The 7456-nt window shown below is 46.4% G+C and overlaps 1 non-coding gene across 1 annotated transcript; it reads right to left on the bottom strand.

Moving 5' to 3' along the window:
* Positions 1-6912: 6912 nt before the first annotated feature.
* On the bottom strand, positions 6913-6984 carry TRNAP-AGG (transfer RNA proline (anticodon AGG)). Its single transcript has one exon. It is a non-coding gene; the product is annotated as a tRNA-Pro (tRNA).
* Between the last annotated feature and the right edge of the window lie 472 nt (positions 6985-7456).

Raw genomic sequence — 7456 nt, 5'->3', positions numbered from 1 at the left:
CTCTCTCTGTGCTTCTATCATTTTCTTCCTTCGGTCTCCTCCATCCTTACCTACTTTATCACTTTCCTCGATCCCTACTTCATTCCCTTCTCTCTCCTTCCCTATCTCTCTCCCTCCTGGTGGTCTCTCCTTCCCTGCTTCCCTCGCTTCTCTCCCTCCTGGTGGTCTCTGCTTCTCTCTCTCCTTCCCTATCTCTCTCCCTCCTGGTGGTCTCTCCTTCCTTCCTTCCTTTTTTCCCTTCTGGTGGTCTCTCCTTCCCTGCTTCCCTTCTTTCTCTCCTTCCTGGTGGTCTTTGCTTCTCTCTCTCCTCCCTCCTACTCTCTCCTTCCCTTCTCTCCCTCCCTGCATCCCTCCCTCCCTACGGCCACTCCCTCACTCCTCCATGGTCTCTTTCCTACGGGGTCATCTCCCATGTTTTTCTCCTTCCTGTTTGTGGTCTACCCCCCGGCTACTTTATTGCCTCTCTCTCTCTCTCTCTCTCTCTCTCCTCTGCCTAACTCATCGCTTCCTCCCACTTTCTCATTTCTCATCTTTTCATTGACCTCCTCTTCCACTTATCTGCCTCTGTGTCTCTCATCCCTTCCTCCTACCTTCTCCCATTTCTTCACTTTTTTGTCCGTTTGCTTTATGTTAAATCTTTTCACCATCTTGTTTCTTTCAAGCGAGTTCAGTTTAGTTTCATCCTTATTTTAGATTTACCTCTCTCTCACTTTACCTAACCTTCATATACCGTAATTACTTTCTGGCCTCTTCTTTCACCTTTTTTCATTTTATCCTCTTCTATTTGTTCTAGTTGCTGTTCATCTCTCCTCGCATTTTTTCCCTTTCTGTTTGTTTATTTATACGAATATCACACTTTTCAATCACTTCTCTTCATTCATCTATGCCCATTACCTTATCTACTCTGCTTCCAGTCCCATGCGCTCCACCTTCCACTCCTTCACCCACTGACTGTCGTGGAATGGTTCACACAGCCCTCCCGCAGCCCCACACAGCCCTCCACAGCCCTGACAAGCCCACACAGCCCTCACAAGCCCTCCATTGTCTTCAGAAGCCCTCACAATCCCTCCACGGCCGTCACAAGCCCTCCACAGCTATCACATGCCCTCCACAGCCCTCATAAACCTCCCCTTGCCCTCCAAAGCCCTTAAGTGGCAAGAGAAATACTAGAAGGTCTCTCAATCGAAGCTAACCCTCTTTACATGCAGTGCCAGGGAACAGATACATCTTCAGATAACAGGAAGACAGATACAGAGATTAACGGAAAAACAGATATAAACAAACAGACGCAAAGATACACAGATAGAACCACATGCACATACGTAAACAGATAAATAGACTATACTCTTCCCTAATACCAAAGAGACAAAGCTTATTTCATCACGTCATTACCTAATTTCTTACTACAATTTATATTAGCTCACTCACATCAATCCTCAGTGCACACTTTGACCCTACAAACAGAATGACCCTTTATCATTCATAGGGACAAACGATATTACTCAGCTACAGGGAAAGCCTCTCGTAGTGAAGAGGTTGGTTCAGTCTAATCTTCCCCCCAACGCAGAAGCAGCTGAGGACACAAAGGACTCCAGGGTGTAGGATCAGAGAAGGCCGCACAAGAACTCCTACCGGGACACCAAACGCGGTAGAGGGGGATGGAGGTGGGGGAATGGGTATAGGGGAGGGGGAGGAGGGAGACTGGGTGTAGGAAAAGGGGAGGAGGTGAGTGAGAAGGGTGAGATAGGAGAGAGGGGTAGGAGTTTGGGTAGGAGAGGGGGTAAGCAGGGTAAGTGATAGGGTGAGAGAAGGGCAGGGGAAAAGGGGAGAAGGGTTAGGGGTAAAGGTGAGCAAGGGTGGAGGTAGGTATCGGGTAAGGATGAGAGAGGGGGAGTGAGGGGGTAGGGGATACGGACCACAACAAGATGGGTGATTTACCGAGGTGATTCAATTTCATTAGCTCGGGGGGCCTGGATTTATGGGGTGCTGCTGCCGTGGTCGCCTCTCTCACCGCACCCTCCTTAGTCTTATGCACCGCTACTTAACAAACACCCCTTGAGTACGAGTGGTCAGAAACACACACACACACACACACACACACACACACACACACACACTCGTCATTGTACTTAAAGCGTTAATGTGAACTTTCCCCTTCAGTATGTGAGATCTGATGGAGGCAAGAATGTAATGAAAACAAAGAGACTAATGGAGACTACATTTTCACTGCAGCTAAACTACTTCATTACGAGAGGTCGATGTCAAAATGAATGTGACTGGTGAGAGAGAGAGAGAGAGAGAGAGAGAGAGAGAGAGAGAGAGAGAGAGAGAAGAATGGAGACAGTTTCTGACTTCAACACACCTGGTCATAACGCGACTGATATTAAAAAGACGTCAGAGTTGTGAAGAAGTTGACCTTCTCACCTTTGTGCTGGAGGGGTTAATAACTAATACCATTAAGTTAAATATTCCCTACTTCCCTACAAACGGCCTCCCCTGTAAGCTTAATAAAATCGTCTGGTGGTAACATACAAGGCTTGAACGTGTTTGGTAGAGCAACCCGCTTGATGAAGAAGGCGTATGCATGCCGGGAGCAACGACATAATCCTTGGCTTAATATTCTTGAAAAGCTACGATGTGGAAAGACAGAGAATACGAGCTGCGAGACGGAGGAGTATGTGAAGGGAAGGTAATGAGAAAACAAGAACTATAGGGTGGGGAGGTGAAGAAAGCAGAGATCGGCAGGAAAGGAAAGGTGAGGTGGGGAGGGGGACGGAGGATGGAGATGAAAGGTGAGGGAAGGGGACATAGTAGGGATACAGAAGAGGAAGGGTGAGGGGAAAGTGGAATATAGGGGGAGAAGGAGAAAGGAGACAAAGGGGGAAAAGGGAAGGATAGAAAATGAGAGGGAAGGCATATGCAAGGAAAGAAGGGAGAAAGAAAGGTTAGGGAAGGGGGTCAAAGAGGAAGAATAAGAGAGGACGAGTAAGAGAAAGGAGGGGAAGGATATGGTAAGAGTGGGAGGTTAAAAAAAATAAGGAGGGAAAGAGAAGGAAGGAAGAGGATGGACGAGTGACGGAAAGGAAGGATGTGTAAGAAGATGAGGGGAAAGGAAACGGATAAAACGAAAGAAAGAGGGCGGGATGGGAAGGAAAGGAAGGTAGAGGGAGGTGGAGGGAAGGGGAAGGTAGACAGAGAGGAAAAGAGAGGGAGGGGTGGGAAAGGGAGACAGAGAAGGACAAAAAGAGGAAGGGAGGAAGGAAGTGGGAGGGAGAGAGAAGGGGAAGGGGAAGGGAATGGATAAGGATGGATATATGACGACACAGAATGGATTGATGGTTCATTCACTCTGTTCAGCTCCCGACCATGCTACTGCTGGTGGTAGTTGTGGTAGAGGTGGCAGTGACAGGATCTGATAGAGCGCGAGTGGTGGTAGTGACAGTGTTGAGGGAGATAGTGGTAGGAGAGTGGTGGTGACTGGTTGCGATGGTGGTAGTGACAGTGATGGACATATGTGGTAAGGTATTGGTAGTGACTAGGGGCGACTGTGGTAGTGGTAGTGGTGGTTGTTGGTGCTTTGTGGTGGGGAATGGTGAGCACGATGGTGGTAATGGTGTTTGTGCGAATAGTTGAGACAGTTATGGTAGCAATAACTAGTGGATATTGCATTAGACGTTGTAACTGATACTTTGTGGTGAAAAAAAAAACAGGGAAAGATGAAAAAAAAAAGAAAAGACAGTATTGATGGCTGCGTAAGCGATGATGACAATTACACCTTATCATTCATGCAAGTATCTTTCAATTCCTTAACAACGAGGGGTCCTTTCTAAGATTAGGTATTACTAGGAATTAAGAACCAGAGACGCCACCTGATTAAATGGCTTAATGACTGTGATATTGACTAGAGACGACTGTAATGGCGTTAGTAGTTAAAATGCTGATTAAACTGACACTGAGACAGACACCGTTTAGACTTTTTTCTTTCGGTTTTTAGTTCTCTCTCTCTCTCTCTCTCTTTTGTCTTGTGGTGTTAGTGGTAGTGGTGAGAGTCGCAGTGGTGGTGAAAGTGGTGTTTGTGGTAGTGGTGGGAGTTGCAGTGGTGGTGAAAGTGGTGTTTGTGGTAGTGGTGGGAGTTGCAGTGGTGGTGAAAGTGGTGTTTTGTGGTAGTGGTGGGAGTTGTAGTGGTGGTGAAAGTGGTGTTTGTGGTAGTGGTGGGTGTTGCAGTGGTGGTGAAAGTGGTGTTTGTGGTAGTGGTGGGAGTTGCAGTGGTAGTGAAAGTGGTGTTTGTGGTAGTGGTGGGAGTTGCAGTGGTGTTTGTGGTAGTGGTGGGAGTTGCAGTGGTGTTTGTGGTAGTGGTGGGTGTTGCAGTGGTGGTGAAAGTGGTGTTTGTGGTAGTGGTGGCAGCTCTTCTGATGGTGAAAGTAATGAAAACGTTGGTGGTGATGCTGTTGGGTAAAGGATGGTTAATAAAATCGTGTGGTGGGGGCTAGAACTGAATCATAATTGCTCGAGAGAGAGAGAGAGAGAGAGAGAGAGAGAGAGAGAGAGAGAGAGAGAGAGAGAGAGAGAGAGAGAGGAATCTACAAAACACATCCAGCAAGATCAGCGGCGAGAACAAGACAAAGACTGAAGAAGCGGAGAGATAATGAGATTAGAGGGAAGAGGCGGGGAAGCAATAAAGAAAATCAGCGAGAGATAAGTCAGCAGGAAGGGAAAGGAGATAAGAGAGACCAGAGAGAATGTTGGGAGTTAATTAGTGAGTCTTGAACACCAGATAAGAGCCGATAAGGGAGGCAGGGAAGGGATGGTGAGGGAGGGAAGGAAGGGAAGGATGCTAGGACAGGAGGGAAGGAGGTGGGGCAGGGATGGAGGGACAGAAGGGAGAGGGAGGGAGGTAGGGTAGGGATGGAGAGACAGAGGATGGAGGGAGGGAGGTATGGAACGGAGGGAGGGAAAGGGCAGGAGGGAAGGAAATGAAGGCTGTGAAGACTGGAGGGAATGAGGTGGGGAAGGAATGGAGGGAAGAACAGAGAGAGAGTAGAGAGTGAGATAAGTAAGGGATGGAGAAGGAGAGGAGGAGAGAAAGGAGAGGAGGAATACAATATGAACACAAGGATAGATGGAGATAGGGAAAAGATCGAGAAGGAGAGATGGATATATGAAGTATGTAAAGCCAAGGAGGAAGAGAGTGTTAGGGAAGAGAAACAGAAAACAGAAAAGACAGATAAGTGTGAGAAGGAAGATGGGAACGAGGGAGGGTAGGAGGATATGAAGATAGAAATGGATCGAGGTAGGGAAGATCAAAAGAGAAGGAGGGGCAGTACGCTGGTAGGAGAGAAGGAAAGAGGAAGAGCATGAAGTAAAGAAAGGCAGAAAGGTGGAAAGGAGAGGGGATAGATTAATGAGGTTTGGAAAGGATGGAAACGGAGAGAAAGGGGAAAAGGAGAGGAAGAATTCAGAGGGAGTACAGTGAGACAAAAGAGGTAGGAAAGAGGGAAAGGGGTAGAGAAGATAGGAGGGAAAGAGAAGTTCAGGCAGGTAAGGGAGCAGAAGGTAATAGGGAAAGACTGACGAGCTGCAGTTGGAAAGATATGAGTACAGGTACGCGAGAGAAGGCAAGGTAGGCAGGGAAGGGGTGGAGAGGTGGGAAGATGAGGGGGTAAGTGGAAAAGGGGGAAGGATAGGTAGGGAAGAAAGACGCGAAGAAGAATAAAGAAGAGTCGGAGGAAACTTAAAAATGAAGGAGAGGAGAGGGGGAAGGAGAAGAAAGAATGATGGAGAGAAAAGATGGAGCAAAGAAAAAAAGAGAGGAAATAACAGAAGATGGAAGAAAAAGAGAGGAGAGTCGATGAAAGGAGAGAGAGAGAGAATGTAAATAAGAAAGATGAAAGAGAGGAGAGTCAATGGAATGAGAGAGACGAAGGAAAGGGAGAATGAAAGAAGGGAGAGAGAGAGAGAGAGAAGCAAGGGTGGGGTGGGACAGTGGCATTAGTTGACGTTACCAGACAGACCCCCCACACTGAGACCTTCCCAGCCCTCTGCCCTTAGTGCTAATGGATCTGCTCTCTAGCCTTTACCCATTAGCCCTTACCTTAGCCCCTACCTGTTGTTACCCTTAGCTCTCGTATCAAGCTTTTTTTCTTATTAATTTTTTTTTCTCTGATACCCCTCCAAGGCCCTTACCCATTAGCTCCTACCCTTACCTCTCACACATCTCATTCTCAATCACTGTTTTTTTCCCTGCCCCTTAATGCCAGATCTTTGTCCTTTGGAACTTACCCTCACAGCCCTTGACCTTTCCTTCCCTCACCTTTACCTTTCATGCTTTAAGCTTATTTATTACCTTATTCTTCAGCCTTTATTCTAAGTTTTCTACCCTTATCGTTGCTGGATCCACCCCCTCCCAGCCCATCATGCAACCCTGCCCTGTATATCAGAGAATTTTATGTTTTCCTCTTTCATTCTGTCAGCCTTCACCATTTTCGTACTCATTTCTTCTGTCTCTCCTTTCCTTAGTCATCACCAAGAATGTCGTAACTTAATTCTCATCCCACTTACTATGAATGGGGTGGGTACAGGATCTAGAAAAGGGAAAAAGAAATTAATATATATAATTAATATATATTAACTATATTCACCTCGGTCATGATCCTCCTAACCCTATTCCCAGTATTACACAGTAGTTAGATGATGCAGACACAGCATAAAATAAATCTATCACCAAAACAGTAGCAGGAAAACAGTACTATCACCAACGTGCACAGTGTAACCAGGCCATTACTTCACTTGCTCACCATTAACGTCTTCGAATTTCTAAGCTGCTTTCTACGACAGACCCTACAGTATTTTCCACAGGGTCTTTGCACCTGACAGGGAAATGGCATTCACACCAAACGCTTTAAAAACATCCACGGGCCTGACCGGGATTTGAACCCGGGACCTCTCGCACCCTAAGCGAGAATCATACCCCTAGACCATCAGGCCAACACAAATATTGGAAACTCGCGGTACGTTTAAACGTAAACCTGGACTCAGAAGTAACCGTAAACTCGGCCGCTGAACCACCAAAATATGATGAATTATATATTGCAACTTAAATTTTCTTTTGCAGTATGGATAGTGGTATGGAAGTTACCACACTCCCCTTTTCTTATCTATACTGGAAGAACAACTATTAGTTACGAGAGACCATTGATCTTAAGTCCGTTTGTGAATGTGAATCCTGGACTTGCCTCACAGGTAAATTTGGCATCAGTGTCTCGTTGTAATAAAGGTTTGCACTTGTTGGAGAGAGTGGAAGGAGAGTGCAGGGTCTTCTTGTGTCTCTTCTAGTAAAAAAACAAATCCTGATCACGAATGGAAAATCATCCTGTGTTGTTCTGAAAATTCTAAACCACGACTGTTCTAGTATAACTGCAGTACCACAGCTACACACACACACACATACACACACACA

The sequence above is a fragment of the Coenobita brevimanus genome, chromosome 1 (genome assembly GCF_032717465.1).
Source record: "Coenobita brevimanus isolate Jiangsu-jjx chromosome 1, ASM3271746v2, whole genome shotgun sequence".
Taxonomy (NCBI): Eukaryota; Metazoa; Arthropoda; class Malacostraca; order Decapoda; family Coenobitidae; genus Coenobita; species Coenobita brevimanus.
Note: the sequence above shows the minus strand (reverse complement) of the source record. Positions and strands in the feature narration are given on the sequence as shown.